Here is a 19923-nt window from a genome sequence, read left to right on the forward strand (position 1 = left end):
ACCCGTGCCGTTTATGGGCTTTATCAAAACAAAAGTGAGGAGAAATGGCCTGCAATGCATACAGTAGTGCCACTCCAATAACTTGACCTGACCTGCTCTCCATCTACTATGAATGAGATTGGTAGCAACTGGGTGGGCAACAATGTGGATGAGTAGGTTGAGAGAAGGGGGTAGAGAGGAGAGAGTATACCCAGTCTGTCATTCACTCTAATTCCAGAGAGACGAGAGAGAGAGAGAGATGGCTAGTAGTCAATCCACATTGTCTATCTGATTTGGCTAAAAATAGACAGGCAGTGTTTCCACTGCCACATGGACACAAATGACTGAGAGGAGAGGTATAAGATCAGAGTACAGCCTTATTGGTTAATGCACAGCTGCAGATGCTCTCTCTGCCTCTCTCTCTCCTCTGTTGACATGGGGAGAGATAAACTGTGATTTTATGGTCTCGACTGCCTCAGGGTCAGGCAACATGTGTCACCCAGGCTGCTAGTTATGACCTGATGAGAACACGGTCCAGTTAGAAAGAGGCTAAAGATGACCATTGACAACTCCTGCATGGCCAGTCATTCAGTGGGATTTCTGGATCCAGGCTTCATGCTCATCATAGCGAAATCCAGTGTGTGAAGCATAGGAGGGGTTGTAAGAGGGGGGGGGTGATCACCTGTCTTGTGCTGCATTCACATGGAATCAGGCAAGCGGTAGACGGCAAACCGGAAGTAATTTTAGTGGACGGAGCTGGACGGTAGATGGAGCAGGTTTTGCCACTTGGCTGTTTCCATGTGAATGCAGCATAAGGGAGAAGTGATCATTTCCTCCCCCTTTGACCTGCTGAAAGGTGGATTTTCAGGCCTGTTTTAAAGGATGCCAGTGATCTGCTACATTTGAGGGAAGGAGTCCACACTTGGGTGTCATTGCTGTAGAAAGGAGAATTTACTGATGTTTGTTTTATAAGTGGGTGGTACCAGATTGTTGTTCTCGCTCCCTATAGTATTGTGGCTTTGTGTTTCGTTCAATTCTTTTAGGTAATTAGTCAGGTATGCGGGTACTGAGGCCATTGAGGACACATTTTGAATGTCAATCCCATTTTCAATTGCTTAACTTTTCTACTGGGAGCCAACCTACAGTAGGCTAGCAAAAAGGCAGGCAGTGGTTAACGTTTTAATTTGAAGGACCCCCACTTAGGTATGAATAAGGCCAAGGACTTCATAACTCTGAGAGTGAACAAATACTCTTGGAGTTAGTAGTTACAGACCTGAAAGCGTCTGTCACAGGGCAGCCTGTGCCCTATAGAAGAGGAACAAACAGGCATACACTCACAGCTGTTTCCATTTACTGTAACAGCAGAGGATTGTGTTACTGGACAGCATTGTTATTCCTATTTTATCATTTGTATCAAACAATATTGTATCATGCATTATAAAAGGGCACAAAGATGTTTGCATTTCGGTTGATTGTTTTGCACCTGTCTCTCCTGCAGTGGTGTTCCTCTTGATTGAGTGGGGGAAGGTACCAATTAAGTGCAGAGCAGGAGGGGTGTCTGTTTTATGTTCCAAGAGCTCTTGTATTATATGTTCTCTTATCTCAATGATGTGGCACATCATCAACTCATGGGCCATAGTTTGTCTTACTTTAAGTTCTTGGTAGGCCATATGGTCTCGCCTTTTATAAAAGGGAGGCTGCAGGATGCTGAGGGTCAGTATAGTGGCTTAGCCTGGTACCCAACTACCCATGCATGCAGGCTTTTATTTTCATTCGCGTTCAGCAGTAATGGCAACAAGCAGGTAACACCCAGCCGACCCAGGGTAGTCTCTCGAGACAGAAATGTTGTTTTCCTTTGTTTTGCCAATGGGTTCCCAGATTGCACCCAGGGAGAGCTAGGGGTCCCTTTATGGAAGGGTTTATAATACAGTTTCTTAAGTTCTGTTTGCTTTCCTATTTTGATTATATACCCACCCCCCCAGACGAATCTGGGGGGTAGGCTTCTACCGCAAGGACGCCCATGAGGTCGCACAGGACCCCACTATTGAGAACCACTGCTTTAAGGTAACAATACAATCCACTGTCACACTCACACTGCCTCATTCAACAGCAGGTGTACCGCACAAAATAATCACCCCGGCATATCTGCTTCATGCACCTCACTTTTCCATCCACAGGGGGCGCTGGGGGTCCAGGTTTCAGCGCTGGTGGCCCTAGCATTATAGTTTAATGGTTCCTGGGGGTTGAAAAAGCAATGTTCTCTCTCTCTCTCTCTCTCTCTCTCTCTCTCTATCTCTCTCTCTAGCTCTCTTCTCCTCTCTCTCTCACTCACTCTCTCTCTCTCTCTCTCTCTCTCTCTCTCTCTCTCTCTCTCTCTCTCTCTCTCTCTCTCTCTCTCTCTCTCTCTCTCTCCCCCCATACCAGCAGAAAGCTCTGCTGCTCTCTCTTATCTGGCCAAACCTGCTGCAGGAGCCAACCTGCAGTGCATTAAACAAGCCACACACACACACACACACACACACACACACACACACACACACACACACACACACACACACACACACACACACACACACACACACACATGTCTGCATGTGGAAATGAACAAAATAATACAAGAGGAGTTATAGCCAGAAAGCTGGACTTACTGGAGAGAGAGAGAGAAAGAGAGAGAGAGAGATGACTCTGAGAAGCGATGTTCAAACACATGGATTTATTAACATATAATAATAACATATAACTATTGTTGATCAACTATTTCTCTTACGACAACTAGAGCGGCGCCCGTTGGAGCCTCTACAGCGGTGCCTGTTGGACACTGATCTACATGGAACGATGCAAGTTGGAAATGCATGCCCCACCCAGATATTATGTCTGTGGCCCTTTTATGCCCATATATGGAGTTCTTTGTCAAGCATGCCCAAATATGGAGTCTATGCAGACATCAGAATGAGGCAGCTCCATATATGGACACTGGGCAGGGGCCCTGTCCAGAGCCCGGGCAGAGGCCTTTTGTGGCGGTTCTGGACAACTGTGGGTCCGACCGACTCGACACTGGCCACTGCACCCTCTGTGGTGGTTTGGAGCGTGTGTGTCGAATTTGAAGTCAGTGGGGCGAACGGTTCTCGAGTTACGTGGATTACACACACACACACACACACACACACACACACACACACACACACACACACACACACAGACTTGGTGCATTTATAGTTAGATGTCAATAAAAGGCAGAGAAACCGATGAGAGACACAGAGAGAGACAGAGAGACAGAGAGAGAGAGAGAGAGAGAGAGAGAGAGAGAGAGAGAGAGAGAGAGAGAGAGAAAACGTTTAATGTCTAACTGCTCGTCTCAGAAAGTCACCCGAACACAACCCCATATAAAAAATGACAATGTGTTCAAACCAGTGGTTCTCAATCATTTCCATTTCAACCAACATAGTAGGCCTATTATAGATTTCCTAGTTATTGGTTTATAAGGTTTTAAAGGAAAACATTCCATGAATTGTGTTTTACTTGTGCCATTGTGCCATCTGGCTTCTTCCTTTCCTTGCATTGTATTTTTGTTTTTTTGATATGTATTGTCTATCTTTTGTACTACATGCTAAATAAATAAACCTAAACCTAAAACTTTAAGGACCACTTCACCACTTTTCAACCTATCTTCATAATAATTGGTCCTCACTAATGTTCATGATAAAATACCACAAATCTTTTCCTAATTGGTCTGTGTCTCATAGGAGGGCTGTGGGCAGTTCAGAAACCCGTCCACCAGTGACATCATCATTAGTCAGAACAAGATTTAAATATATTTAGATTTGTATTATCGTGAGAATCACGGTGGCTTCCATTTTCGTATTGCAACTTTTCAGGAATAGAAAGCCTGCCGTTTCTATTAGCTTGGATTCCCCATCGATGATGTCACTGGTGGCAGGGTTTCTGAACTGCCCACAGCCCTCCTATGAGACACAGACTGAGTATAAAGAATTACACTTGTGTGAAGTGAGGGGCACTCTTATCATCATACATCATCACATTCCGTGCTCAGCCAATCGAATTATCACAAATGTGGTACACATTCTGTGCTCAGCCAATCAAATAATCACAATGGGGTACACAGAGACACAAAAAGCTGGGCATAGGAGGGGCTATCCCTAAAGAAATGGTGGTATTTTATCACGATCATGATGATCATGATCAGATTAGTGAGGACCAATTATATGAAGATAGGTTGAAAAGTGGTCCTTTAATTATTTTATATTAATGATATATTATTATTTATATTATTAAACTTGTTTTGGCAATTATTTGGGGTCCCATGCACTTGCAATGACATTGCTTGCTCAGCCAACAGAGGTTTAACTAAGTTCCAACAGTGTTCCATTTAGGCCTGATGTCGACATTTTTTAAATGTCTTCTAAATCCTGACAGTTTTCTCAAATACCTATGATTCTATATCAGTGGTTCTCAATATTTCATGTCAAGGACCACAAAAATTATATGTAATTGGCCACCGACCCCCATTTGAAAATATGTTGTTCCAGGGATCCCACCAGAAGCAAAGATTTGAGTAAAAAACGCTCGCTCTGAAAGAATATCTATTTTTCAAAAATAGCAGATCTATGAGCTTGTAGATCTGCTATTTTTCAATAGCTAAAGTATAACATAATGCTTGAAACACCAAAAGGGGTTCCCGTCCAGAATGGTTTAGTAGCACTGACTGGAATGAACAAACTTTGCTTGAATAGGCCTAACAGTCCTGACTGAGTCTGACACAGACAGTCGAGACAGATAACATATAGGGGTCAATTAATTCTGTTTCATTAGATTTCTTAGTTCTGTTCTGGCCCTCAATAATTCATAGCTTCTTATCTTAGACCTAAGTGTCATTCACAGGGACAAAAAGGACTCTTTCAAGTTCTGAATGAACGTGTCACCCTCCTCACCTATTTTGTGATATTCTATGAACCAGTCTGCCTATTAGGCGATATGCTTAGCCTATTTTGACCTCCTAATGAAATAACAGCACAATTAGTTGCTGCTGATATGTCAACTGTTTCCCACAGTGTGAAGGATAATGATCAACTAATATTGATTTCATTATTTCTCAGGCATGTGCACACTGCACAGGTGCACGTGGCACAGCGGCAGAGGAGCTGGGGTCTGGAATCTGTCAAACCATGCCACTATTTAAGGAGTGACAACTGTGTGAATTCTGGTGTCATCGTGGACGTCACGTGAGTGTCAGATCTATTGATAGGAGTGACACTGAGGAAAGTTTCTCACACACACGCACGCACCCATGTACGCACGCATGCACACGCACACACACACACACACACACACACACACACACACTTTCTCACTTTAATAGGACGTTGGCTCTCTCTCACACACACACACACACTCTCTCTCTCTTTCTCTCTGTCTTTCTCTATCACACACTCTCACACGCACACACACGTACACACGCGCGTGCGCTCACACGACACGTACAGTACACGGATGCGCACGCACTTCCAGTAGCGAAACAAAGTCCTAGACAGCGCAAATATTAAAAGAGTATTTTTATTTCACCCTGAAATGTGTGCGATCTGTATTAAACAACACATGGAGTAGCCTACTGCTTTAGCAATATGTCGAACTCGAAATTACGATTCCAATCACATTTGAGCGGACCATACAGCCGTGCACATACACATGGGTAGACAGACTACATAGTACGGATGCTACCCGGACTATTAAACTCCAAGCTGCCCGACACGCCACTCTCCAAACTCGGCGCACAGGCATGAGTCGACGGTTTCAAGTTGCCCTCTCTGTGAATTGATTCTACTATGAGCCTACACGAATCTTTGCTTTTAAGAGCGGGGGTGCGCACTGGAAGTATGAAGTCTAATTTCACACTTCTCCCACAGCAATCACCGATAAAGAGAACTGTCACTGTAGTGTTATTATTAATAATACGTCTGATTCGTAAAGGCAGGGGAAATGCTCCTATTTGCGCACCATTTCAGCTGTATTTGTTGTCCCTAACAGCAGCCTCACCCTGCTCTGAAAAATGGAACATTCCACAATTTATTCCAGGGAAAGACTGACAGTTTTTTGGGTCATGAAGCAGCTGTTCAAGTCAGCGGCTGTTACTCCCTCCGCTGGAATAAGAAATTAGTCCATTTTAAAGTAAATAACTAAAGCCTCTGGCTGATAAGGGGGAATTATAGAATAGTGTGCAGTCTCGATTTAACGGAGAAACAGGCCCAAACAGTTAAATCCAATAAATATGATTTTCCCTCCATCAAATTACTGAACACATTGTTGCTACAGTTTAGTTATAAACATGGGTAGGGGAAAAAAGATAGGCTAAGCAACTGTGTCCAAATATAGAGGAATTACACAAGGTTGACTATCTTTCATTATGATAAATGCAAATATTATATAGGCCTATATTATGTGAAATTGTTTTTTTTCTCTCTCTCGTTGGATCTTTAGGCCAACTGAAGGTCATTCAGAATACCAATGTTAATTTGATTATTTAATTGTTTGCGCAAACGCATTGTCAATCTAATTTAATATTCTGATTACTATTGTATTGTCACTACTGTCTCTATTTGTTTTGTGTAATTATCACTTCACTTAAGTGAAAGTTGACAATAATTTGATGGACGGTGTAATATATTACATTGATGGGGGGTCTTTTGTGTGACGTCATTAAAGGACTATCATTTAGTCATTTCTTTGTCCTCTGACATGTTAGATGTAGGCTATTATATGTAGGACTAACATTATAGATGCATTAGATGTAGGCCTAACATTAGATGCATATGTATGGCTTATAACAATGTGCATCATATGTCTTTTTGACCTTTCAGAAGGTGAGCTATGCTACTACTGTTTTACAATGTCTGACAGTAACAAAGTAATAATAATAATAATAATAATAATAATAATAATAAAAAGTGCATCATTTACTTGAGTACTGCAGGCCTATTTAAAATACATCCTTTGTTTGTCTGTGCTTAACTGGAGTAGTCCCCTATTTGTCTTTTCGGATTCCACTCATTTTAAAGACACATAATGTACTTTTGACTGCACTACATTTCTAGGAAGGCAAAAAGGTACATTATGAAATAGAAAAAGTACTCCTCGGAGCACAGGTCTCCGCTAGGTCAGGTAGACTATTGTGGCCTCCTGGTGGCGCTATTATTGGCCAATGTGGAAAGGGTGCCATTTCTTCTTATTGGCTTTTCATGGCAATCGGACTGCATTCATGATTTGAGGCATTTTGTTCCAGAAATGTGTTTTGCAAAAATCAACCTGCTGGTGGTGCTATAACAGGCTAATGTGAAAAGGTTGGCATTTCTTCCTTGGCCTAGTAAGAATGTTCGTGCAAAATCTTATGGGAATTTTATTCTTAACGGACCAATCCTGCAAACCTTGGAAGCCAATGTTAGCCAATTACGATGGAATATGAAATATCGGACACATCAAACTTGATCACATGACTATAGAATCTGAAGGAGTAATACAAAAAAAAGTGTTGTACAAAAGTTGGGCCTCTGGTGGCGCTATGAAAAGCAGATGTGAGAAATGCAGCCCACTGAGGCCTCTGTGAGTGCGTGCAAAGTTTCGCAGCGACCTTTTGCAGCCTTCGACCTGGCGGAGACAATTCCAATCAGCCACTTTTGCTATACTTTTGAATTTGAATCCTGAAAAGTAACGGTTATGGACATAATGAGGTTTCCACCCGACAGAGACGATTTGCTATATAGATGCTACACATTCAAAGTTCTGAAAGACGGTGTTTATACTATATAGACAGTTAGTGAGCAACATTGATGTCGGTCATTATGTTGGAGTGTTGTGTCCCAACATGACCAGGCTGCTGAGAAAAAGCAGAGGCAGCACGCCAGTTAAGTTACAGATACAGAGTAAGAATTAGTAAGAAAGTAAGAATGAAGCAACACTCAGTGGTGGAAAAAGTACTCATATTCATTTTTACTTAAGTAAAAGTATCAATACTGCAATGTAGAAATACTTTACTTGAGTAAAAGTGCAAAAGTATCAAAATGTACTTAAAGTACCAAAAGTAAAAGTACTCACTATGCAGAATGTCCCAAAAATATTTTGAAAATAGCAGATCTACAAGCTCACAATGCGTCGCATCATTGTGAGCTTGTAGATTGGCTATTTTCAAATGGCCGAAATGTAAACTCAGCAACAAAAGAAACTTAACTTTGGTCCATTATTTCCCCACTTTAATAATAACAATTGGTTTTCTATTTTATATAATTGTAATCGTTGATTAGTCACCTTTACAACGAGGTATAGCTTGTAAGGATCGGGCGTTGGTGGGATGAGCAACACCGCTAAACCTGTGGGTAGAGCCTCCAAAGAAATTGCCAAAATGGCAAGTGGTTGGTATTCACCCTTGCTTTGAGTTGCTTAGTGGATTGGATGATTGCACTCTCACACAGTAATAAGGTAAAAAAACAAACACATATTGGCCATTTTTACACTTTATTGATTTACCCTCAGTGTTATAGAGAACTCAGTAGCGGGTGGAAGATCCATAAGCATAAAGCAGCCACAACAGCTTGGTATGGGGCAGTATCTCACAGGCAAGACAGAACTTGTCATCATTGAAGGCAATCTCAATGCAGTGAGATATCGGGATGAGATTCTGGAACTAGTGGCGATCCCATATCCCATAGCGAGCGTTGTCATCCTGGAGGATGGCATTAGGGGCTCCATCTTGCGCCAACCTTATCCCTAAACGTATTTGCCATTTTTTACTATTTTGAAAAACATTTTAAACTAGCCGATCTACATCGAGACATTGTGAGCTTGTAGATCGGCTATTTTAACTATTTTAAAAGGTTTTCTTAAATAGTAAAAAATGGCAAATTAGTTTAGGGATAAGGGTTAAGGGGAGCCCCTAATGCCATCCTCCAGGATGACAACACTCGCCCTGACAGAGCCAGGATCATCACGTACCTCCAGAATTTGGGAGTTGATAGGATGGAATGGCCTGCCAGACCTCAACAGACCTCAACGGAATTGAACACTTGTGGCATCAGTTTGGGCGTGCTGTACGTGCTAGAGGGACAAACAGAACCATGTTGGCTGACTTGCAACAAAACCTGGTTGAGGAATGGGATGCCATCCCACAGCAAAATGTGGCTAGGTTGGTGACCAGCATGAGGAGGAGGTGCCAAGTGTTGCGGCTGTGTTTGGATCTTCCACCTGCTATTGAGTTCCCTAACACTGAGTGTAAAATTAATAAAGTGTAAAAATTGCCAATATGTGTTGTTTTTTACCTTATTAGTATTGCTGTGTGTGAGTGCAATCATCCAATCCACTAAGCAACTCAAAGCAAGGGTGAATACAAAACCAATTGGTATTATTAACTCACTCCATGCCACATGACGCCTAATGACGCCTATCCCGTATAGTGGAGAAATAATGGACCAAAGTTAAGTTTCCGAACTTTTGTTGCTACGTTTATATATGGTAAAAGTGGTTAATGTATGTCTTGTAATAATAATCAAAATCTACAAAGTAACTAGTAACTAAAGTTTTCAAATAAATGTAGTGGAGTAAAAGTACAATATTTAGATCTGAGATGTAGTGGAGTAGAAGTAAAAGTATTGGAAATTGTAAATACTCAAGTAAAGTACAAATACTTAAAAATTGTACAGTACTTAAGTAAATGTACTTTACAGTACTTTACAGCACTGGCGGCAACACTATAGAGCGTCGCAGTCCCGCCCCCTACCATGGCCCAGGAAATGAATCCCAATGCATTTTTCCCATAGACATTTCAAAAAGTATTTATTTAAAGACGGTTACGCCGCGGACAAAGCCAACTCAAGTCGTGACAATTCATGACAACACACACAATATTTTGGACCAAACAAATAATTACATAGAAGAAAAACAACAAAAAAAGTGTTGTAACCTGCCGTTTTTTTCTACTTTCTAATTCTTTGTTTGGCCCGAAAAATTTTGTTTGTTGTCATGATTTTTCACGACAAGAGTTGGCTTTGTCCGCTGCGTAAACGTCTTTAAATAAATACTTTCTGAAATGTCTATGAGGAAAATGAACGGAGAATAATTTCCTGGGCCCTGGTAGGCGACGCTCTATTGTGCTGGTAAATAGAAAGTGAAGGTGTATGTGGACTGCACTGGTGTTAATAAAACAATTCAATATTATCAATTTATATTCTAGAGTTGATCATTATATCACTTTAACCACCCCCATAGTTCTTTGTACATTATTTCCTCTGGAAAAGGCATGGTGGGAGATGGGATGAGCATGGTTGTAATGTGTGGCAGTTCTCTATGTACTATATGTCAGCTCTGCATCATTAGGGTTAGAAATGGTACACAGTTAGTTACCATACAGAGACATAATTTTTATAAAACTAATAAGAATCATAAAGATTTACAGTCATAGATTTGATACAATAGATGAACAGATGGCACCAATGTCAGTGTGAGCAGACAATTTCCACTTCTAGTCCTCCGAATATCATTGTATATGCTGGGGTAATCTCATATGTCAGGGTATGTTTTTTTTAATAATTTGCATAAAGTAACGTGGATGTTATTTATGCATTGTAATATTATGTATGTGTGTGTGTCATGTGTGTGTGTGTGTGCTTGCGTGCGCTCTGTGTGAAGGTTTTGATAACGCAATATTTCTGCATGAAGGAGCTCTGTCCTATTTTACCATTACGTCCTCCACAATGAAATGTGGAGTGTTCATTTAACTCTGACAATGTATATGGATCCGTACAGGACCACCATTACACCATTATTACAGTTAAATTAACATTCCACATTTTGTGGTCATGTTTCCCCGCACTTATCTGTATCTGTTGGATTGTGGCATTTTCCATTGCTCTATCCCAGTGGTTCTCAAACATTTTCAATGTATTTAGCTGTGGACCAAATACACAGATTTTGTACCAGGGACTACCATAAGAGAAGATTTGTCAACATGTCACAAGTTTTGCAAATAGCAGAGATATAAGCAGTGAAGCACACAATGTGTAGCAATGTGACACATTGTGAGGTTGTAGATATTTTTAGAATAGTTAAAAAAAAGAGATAGGGCTTAAGTGTTTAAACTGTTCCTCATTTTGTTGAGCCCCTAGAACCCCCTCAATGACCCCTGGGAGTCCCCGGACCCCACTTTGACAATCATTGCTCTATCCTTTGCTCTCTGCGTCTCTCCGACTATAGTCACCAGTCCTCCACCGGCATGCGTTCCTCCCCTCTAGTCATAATGGAGATCATATGTTGAAGCCAGCGCTGAAACCCAACACGGGGCATCCACATCAAATAAAACCTGCTGTCAGCAGCACGGCCTGGCTGCACCAAGGGGAGTGAAACCATATCTCTACCGGCCTCACCAACACTCCATAAAATGGAAGCCCAAAAGGCAGACTAACCAACAGGCAGGGTGAGGCGGCACACAGAGACGGACAGACAGACAGACAGACAGACAGACAGACAGACAGACAGACAGACCCCCACCTCTATGGGTGACATTCCATTCCTCTTCTCCACAACCAGGGTTTTTCTGTGTGACATAGTTGTGGTGTTACTGTCAAACCTCTGAGGAGAAGTTTACAGTCGTTTCACCTGCAGGGACTTGTAGCTGTCAGTCACACAGGACAGACAATGATGCACAGTGTTTTTGACTGGCAGGCAATTTGTGGAACTGTGTGATGATTCAACGCTTGTCATAAGAAATGCATAGGCCGTACCTGTGGCTCCACCATGCTTCGTGCCCGTCATCTTTATGAGATGCTTATAGGTCTTGTTCCCATCTCTGTTGCATTATTTAAGGACCATACCAGTGGTCTGACATGTTTAGCCCACTGACTACGACTTAACACTAACAGTATACTTGACGTTTCTGCCGCCATTTTCCAAACCATACCGTGGCGTGTTTGATTTTGGAGGAAGCCATTGCATTCTGATTATTTGAGTAGTACGGTATGAAAATCAACTTGTAGAGACTCGAATCTTGCTTGTTGTAGGTAATCCAATACGCTAAATGTAATTGCGCAGTTATTGTTAGTGAAAGTTATGTTGTCATATTGTTTTAACCCTAGAACACTAAACACGGGTGATTTTCACCCGGACGATTATATTTTTATAATTTTCATAATGTTGCTGATGTCTGAGGTGTGAGGGTCTTTCAGTACCTTCATGATGCTCAGTGACATCATAGAAGGTAGGTTTGTTTCCCTGCCCACATCCCTGTTTTTTTCTACAGCTGCCTGTAGAAAGACACCTATCAAGTGTGATAGAGAAAAATCCCATACACCCACAAAGGACTTTTTTATTTATTTATTTTTTCTTCACTGACCATTCTCTCATGTCCTAGGAATGGGTGGACCAAAGGAGAAGTTCCCAACTTAATTTCTCCTTTTTTAGGAATATTAAAAAAAATAATATGCACGTTTTTCACAGATTTTGCCCACCTATGATAGGGCCCCCCCATGATATCTAGTTTTTTTGTGAAAAGTCATGATGAAATATTTAAGAAGAGTAGCTCAAGAAGCCATATATTGCTGTACTTCAATATATTTTGATGAGAAATATGGAATATTTATGGAATATTATACATTGGGTAAAAAATAACTCTTTAGTGAAAATATGTTTAGTGTTCTGGAACAGATTGATTTTAAAGGTCTGGGTGAAAATCTGGACTTGCATGGCTCATTTATGTTTAGCAAACTTTGACTCAATTATTATTTCCATGGACCCTATCATCATTATCCTCATTCAACATAAATAGCAGATCATAATATGCAAACATTTAGCAAAAACAACATTGGCTATAGGCGAAGAACTTTTTGCAGTGGATGAAAATAAGGCGGGGACACAGTACAGATCCCTGGGAGACTCCGGTAAACTGTTTTTAGTATGTAGCAGGGGTCGGCAAGTAAGTTGGGCCTAGGGCCAATATTTTTCTATGTCATTAGATGACTGGCCATAACTCCAATTTCCTAATTTAGGAACTGGAACATGCAACAAACCACCTCATAAACAATAACTACATTGCTGTAAAAGTTAATAAATATGTGTGTGGTACAACTATACTGATTGCTTGCGTAATCATTTTGTACATGCCCCATCCTTGCCCCGTTTGGAACCTCACCCTCTGCTATTCCCTCCGAGAAGAGGTTCCGTGTCGGGATATCCCTGAATAGGTCAAATTGGGTATAGCCTGTCCAACTGCAGTGTAGAAAACCCCTTTCGCAGTATCGTATGCAAAAAGTAAAGGTATTTCCTGAGAGCTACAGACAATAGCATTTTTTGTGGAAAATAAAAACTTTGGAGCGGGGTAAAACAACCGCTTAAATCAGGCTTAATAGATTATTAGTCAGCCTGTGGCCAGTCAACCCCCTGTCCGCATATGCAGTACTGCTTCCATAAGATTGCATTGGGAAAACATAGCACAGGCTGACTTCTTAAGCTATATAAGTGGTTGTTTCACCCAGCTCCAAAAAAATGTACTTTCCACAAAACATTCTATCATCCGTAGCTCTCAGGAAATACCTTTTACTTTTTGCATACGATACTGTGAAAAGGCGTTTCTACACTGCTCTTGGAGGGCTCGACCCCTTTCGAACTATGCAGGGATATCCTGACACAGAACCTCTTCTCGGAGGTAATAGCGGAGGGTGAGGTTCCAAACGGGGCTAGCTCCATGATCCTTGAATCTGACAATGTGATATTTTGTTCAACATTTTATCTGGAAATAGAAAAGCATACTCAAACAAGAGCTGTTTCAGGGTTCAAGGGCTAACGGGTACGGTCACCCCTTTTCCATCTCGCCCCACTACTCTACCTAGCTGTAAATAACAAACATAATTCATGTTGGTGATTGCGAACGCAGTGAGCATTTACTATGAGACCCAGCAGATCACGTCTGTGTGTGTGTCTGTCTGTGTGTGTGTGTGTCACGCTGTAACACCACCCGCCCACCACCAGAGGGCGCAGCTGTATCACACACAAAAACACACACACACATGCACGCACGCACACACACACGCACGCACGCACGCACGCACGCACGCACGCACGCACACACACACACACAAAAAACTTAACTTAAAAAAAAACTTAACTTAAAAAAAAAAAATTAAAAGGAAAAACGCACACACACAAAAAACTTAACTTAAAAAAAAACTTAACTTAAAAAAAAAACTTACAAAGGAAAAACGCACACACACAAAAAACTTAACTTAAAAAAAAACTTAACTTAAAAAAAAACTTAACTTAAAAAAAAACTTACAAAGGAAAAACGCACACACACAAAAAACTTAACTTTAAAAAAAACTTAACTTAAAAAAAAACTTAATTTAAAAAAAACTTAAAAAGGAAAAACGCACACACACAAAAAACTTAACTTGAAAAAAAATTAACTTAAAAAAATACTTAACTTAAAAAAAAAACTTCAAAAGGAAAAACGCACACACACAAAAAACTTAACTTAAAAAAAAATTTACTTGAAAAAAAACTTAAAGAAAAAACTTTAAAACAAAAAACCTAAAAAAGAAACACGCACGCACGCACACATACACACACTAAAAAAATAACTTGAAAAAACATTTAATTTAAAAAAACTTAACTTAAAAAAACCCTTAAAAAGTACGTAATTTATTCTAATTGTTGTTATTGCAATTTACGAGCTGCGTTCGCTTCCCGCGTTTGCGCGTCTTACTTGTTATATAAAAGGTATTATCATATTAATTTATCTTTTTGAAGTTCACTCTGTATATCCACGGGCATAATAGCATGATGATGCCATTACAAAACATGGGCTACATGGAAGAAATGTGTTTAATAAAACAAAATGAACTGCTAGAAGGTCCTAAATTAACTTAATTAAGCAGTCACCGTCTCTGTCTCATGTTATTCTTTAGTATAGAGATCGACTACTATACAATCAAATACATCTGTATACAAGATAATTTCAAATTTCAGAGAGGGAGGGAAATACTAAATTAACTGTTAACTACATTCAAACATTTCACGGGGCGAGTTGGTAAAGGGGCGAGTCGTTTGGTATTCGTTCAAGGTCTCTTCTTAGAACAGAGAGAACTAGAAAAAGTGCCCTTCTGGGCACAGGTCTCCACCAGGAGGATAGGAGTGTGTGTGATGTTTGGCAAAATGTTTCGGAGTAATATAGACATGTTTTTTTGTTTGTTTGTTTCTTGCAACAATTTTCTTCGTTTTGTTGAGGAAATGCAGAGCCAGATCACTCATAGCATCTCTGAGGATAGAATTCTGGATGAGCAGGACATGTGCAGCATTTTTTACAAAACGGGCTACTCCTGAAAACTTTGGAAGGCAATCTTAGCTAATCAGTGGCTCTACAGAGATCATGTGTACCGATGTGCGTGAGATTTGGATTAAATCTGTGCGACTAACACAAACAATGTGTTTTGCAGAAATCGGCATGGTGGCGCTATAACCGGCAGATGTGGAGGGATGCAGGGAAAATGTTTTTCCATGGCCTCTAGGGAGTGCGCATACATAAGTTGTCGATGCAGTTATAGGTAAAAACAGGAATTGTCCTGTTATAGCGCCACCGTGAGGCTGATTTGGGGAACAAATAGTGGCATGTCGTCCTCGGCCTAGTGGAAATGTGCGTGTATAATTTCATGGAAATTGGACACTGTGTTTGTGATTTGTGGCATTTTGTTTGAAACGGACCAATCATGTGAGTTTTGGAAGCCAATCTTAGCCAATCAGGATGGAAGATGGGAAATTGTGCATATCTGTGTTGATCACATGACTATGGAGATAGTGTATACCGAATTGTGTGATGTATGGATCAAATGTGTACGAGTTATCTACAGAAATGTGTTTTGCCTAAATCGGCCTCATGGTGGCGCTATAACAGGCCGTTGAGGAATATTTGGGGCAGAGGTTCGTCGTTGGCATCCAGGGAGTGTGTGTGCACAGTTTGGCATGGATCGGGCCAATGGTGCCAGAGATTAGCTGATAACGGACGGACGGAAGGACGGACGGACGGAAGGAAGGACACACGGACGGACGGAGTCCAAAACATACTCTCTCCCCATGCCTTCGGCCTGGTGGAGACAAACAGTGTATTGTTTAAGGTACGTGAAAGACAGTTTTGGTTTGTTTTCTAAACGTGAGGGAGCTTTTCCTCCAAAAGTCTAAAGGAAATGTTTTTGCCTCTTTTTGTGTTAAAAGAGAAACTCAGTTTGGCTCCTCCCCTTTCTTAATCCACTTCCTCCCGGGTGCTTCTGTGTTTATTCATACTAACAACACTATGTTTAGTTCCATCCATTCAAAGCCATTGCTATCCATCTATATTATATATTGCTGTCAGTCCAATTTTATTTATTTAGATAAATAATTTGGCCGGCCAGATATTATTGCTGTCAGATCAGTTCTTGCCCACAGGCCGCCTGTTGCCTACCAATTATATACTGTAGGGTTCATGTGGTTAAAGCCTTTGCAGAAAATGTAAACAAATGCCAAATCAAAAAATTAAATGTCACAACACAATACGTTGGGTTTGTAAATCTGCTATATTGAGATTTGAGATATATCAGCTGCATAGTTGCCAATACCTACTTCGCCAAAAAAGTTAAATAATGGCTGACATATCGACCATAGACCGATATATCGGTCAGGCTGCCGCTCTATTGTGCCACATATCAAGCATGACGTGAAGCGTTATATTTCTATATCCCAGGTGTATCAAGGCGATCGTATCAATGTTCCACCTTGCTGCCCACCCACTCACCCTACGAGACAACAGCATCACTGCAACAACCATTTGTCAGCAGATATGACTGAGATGGCAGTGCTCTTCTATAGTCTCCCTTCCCGGTCTGACGTGTGAAGATACAGATCTGGTGTCCGCTCCAAGAAGATTGATGAAGTATTGGTTGGTGACGGTGTTGCTTTGTGCTGCCGGAGGAGGGAGAGAAGACAGAGGCTGTGTGTGTGTCCTATTGGAGAACAGACACTAGTGTGAAGAGCCTAGAAGGGTGTCTGTTCTGTTTTGGTGTTATGTTGCATTCCACAGCATGATGTTCTTTTCTTATGTTTCATTCTGTTCTGATCCTAAAGCCCAAACCACACCAAAGTTGGGAGTCGGGACAAAACTGTTTTTAAGGTCAACAACACCAATGCAACTCGTTGCAACTCAATGAGTCCCTTTGGTCTGTCCTTTGTGGTTCTGCTCTAAGGTGTTCTGTCCTTTGTTGTCCTGCTCTATCATTGGTGTTCACATGTGGACCCCAATGGAAACAAGAGCATCCTTTTGTATGGAACTGTACCTCTGTACCTTCTTGCAAACTGTAAAGTATTCATCAATCAATCAATCAATCAACCATCAATCAATCCTGTTCTTTGTTGAGTTCTGTTCTAGGGTGTTCTGTTCTATGGTGTTCTGTTTGTTGCTGTTCTGTTTGTTGCGGTTCTGCTCTATGCTGTCATTGCTGTTCTATGCATGGCTGTTCTGTGCTGTTTGGCTGTGCTGTCCTTGTTCTCCTCAGCTCTGCTCTCTGCTAGTCTGCAGCCTCATGGTGGCTGTAGTTTACGTAACGGATAAACAGTGGCCGGGGTCCTAATCCACATGCAGGCAGAGCAGGAGGTGTGTGCTGTGGATTACTGGAGGCTAACTCAAGCCTCTCCACTTATTTTACACCTCAAGAGGGTCCTAATTGAGCTAAATCTCATTATTTATGGCTGGCTATGGAGACTGTAATCAGGGTGGCTGGTGTGTCTTTAAACAGATCAGTCAGGAGCTGCGTCTGTTTGGGTGTGCTTGTGTGTATGCTACAGCGCGTGCGCGGGGACACATGCACACGTACGTCGCACACGCACGTCGCACACACACACACACACACACACACACACACACACACACACACACACACGACACATTGCCGTTCCAGGTTTCTCTCAGGAGAAGTCTTGGCTGTGGGAGGAGAAGCGTTCTGTGGTCATTAGAGGCTCCAGTACACTCATCATCACAGTGCAATGTGGAAGCGTGTGTGTGTGTGTGTGTGTGTGTGTGTGTGTGTGTGTGTGTGTGTGTGTGTGTGTGTGTGTGTGTGTGTGTGTGTGTGTGTGTGTGTGTGTGTGTGTGTGTGTGTGTGTGTGTGTGTGTGTGTGTGTGTGTGTGTGAAAGAGAGAGAGAGAGAGTGAGAGAGAGAAAGACAGATTGCATACATGCATTTCTGCTCCAGTTATAATGCACCTAGTGAAATGAACATAATTATTACTTGTAAATTCACCAGGACAGAAGTTCATATTCCATTTAATTCCACATTTAGTGGCATAGTTTCTGTATGACTGAGTTAGGATCCAGGAGATCATTTTATATACTGCTGGTCTAGTGTGGATTTCTTCTCTCTCTCCCATATTATCAAAAAGCAGGGATCATTGCCAAATGTGACAAGGGTTTTTATTTTTATTGTGGCCATTCTAAGCCTTTTATAGTGATGGTGGACTGGAGAGAGAGAGAGAGAGAGAGAGAGAGAGAGTAGGGAATTACATATTCAGCAAATGGTCTGCCTGCCCAGGAATCGAACTCAGGCGTCACTGATCAGCTAGGCATTGCGCGCCATTTGGTATATACCCAAACCACTTGGCTATCAGGTCGCCCCATGCAGTTTCATTAGCTAATATAAGCCGTATGGAACACTGGTAACATAGGAGGACGAGTCACTGATAGAAAATTGTGAAGATAGAATTAAAAAGCAATTCACGTTAGTGTTGCTCTCTTTTGGATTCCTGTAATAAAGATGTGTCAGAGAGGAAAGAGACTGAGACAGGGTGACATAGAGATTGAGAGAAGACGAGGTAGAGGAGAGGAATGTATTCATGTGACACACAAAACGAAAAGGAAAAGTGAATATCAAAGGAACCAAAAGACAGATTTTTGCATTCGAGATGGTTGGAAGATTTTGAGGTCGTTGGGGCGAGGTGAGGTGGAAGAGAGAGAGAGAGAGGAGAGAGAGAGAGAGAGAGAGAGAGAGAGAGAGAGAGAGAGAGAGAGAGAGAGAGAGAGAGAGAGCGCGCAGCTCTGATAGGGGGCAATGGGGGGGTTGGGATTTGAGAAACCTCTCAACCATATGCATTTCTATGTCTGTAATATACATGCAAATAGCTGCATGCATGAGCGATAGGAGAGACAAATGTGCGGGGATATTTTTGTAGAGCCACATTACCCTGCTGCACACAGCCACGCTCCAGACATCTCTGTGCAGGCAGCATACTGAGCTAAACTGGATCTTAAACTCTTCACCCATCTTCTGGCCAAGCTTTTCCTGACCCATGCATGTTTCATGTTTGCCCGTGTGCTGCCCTTTCAACTAATGCAGTACATTTTCATATTTCCTGGTTGTTGCATTCACAATATTGGGCGCAATATTGTTTGGAGCGATGTGATTCGATATTAAGTCAGCTAGTTGTATTTAGATGGACCTTAATATTCCACTAATAATCGTAACGACAGCCCAATCAGAATAAAATATTTACCACGTTAATCACTGTGAAGAGGCTGGTCTGATTCAGTCTGATCAGTAGTCATTTTTAGTAATTTTCAGGTTCGAGAGGGCTGATAAACGTTTAGTTAATTCATTCAATAGGAACATTTTAGCACATCAGAACGAAAATACATCACGTGGATGCACCTGGGACGTATCCTCAGTGATATCGTGGTTTCGGGTCTTGCAAACATTATACCCCTCACTCGGGTGACCCAGCCGGGGTGATCAAGTCCCGACTTACGTCCCAGTAGCTATACTGGGACGTAAGTTCAATCCTTATTTTGAAGGGCCAAAACGCCGCGACCGGATGTTATGTTGACATAATGATGTGTGTGTGTTGTCGGACTGGATGTTGATCTCTCGCTGGACGATGAGA

The sequence above is a fragment of the Electrona antarctica genome (assembly GCF_951216825.1).
Source record: "Electrona antarctica genome assembly, chromosome: 7".
Lineage (NCBI taxonomy): Eukaryota > Metazoa > Chordata > Actinopteri > Myctophiformes > Myctophidae > Electrona > Electrona antarctica.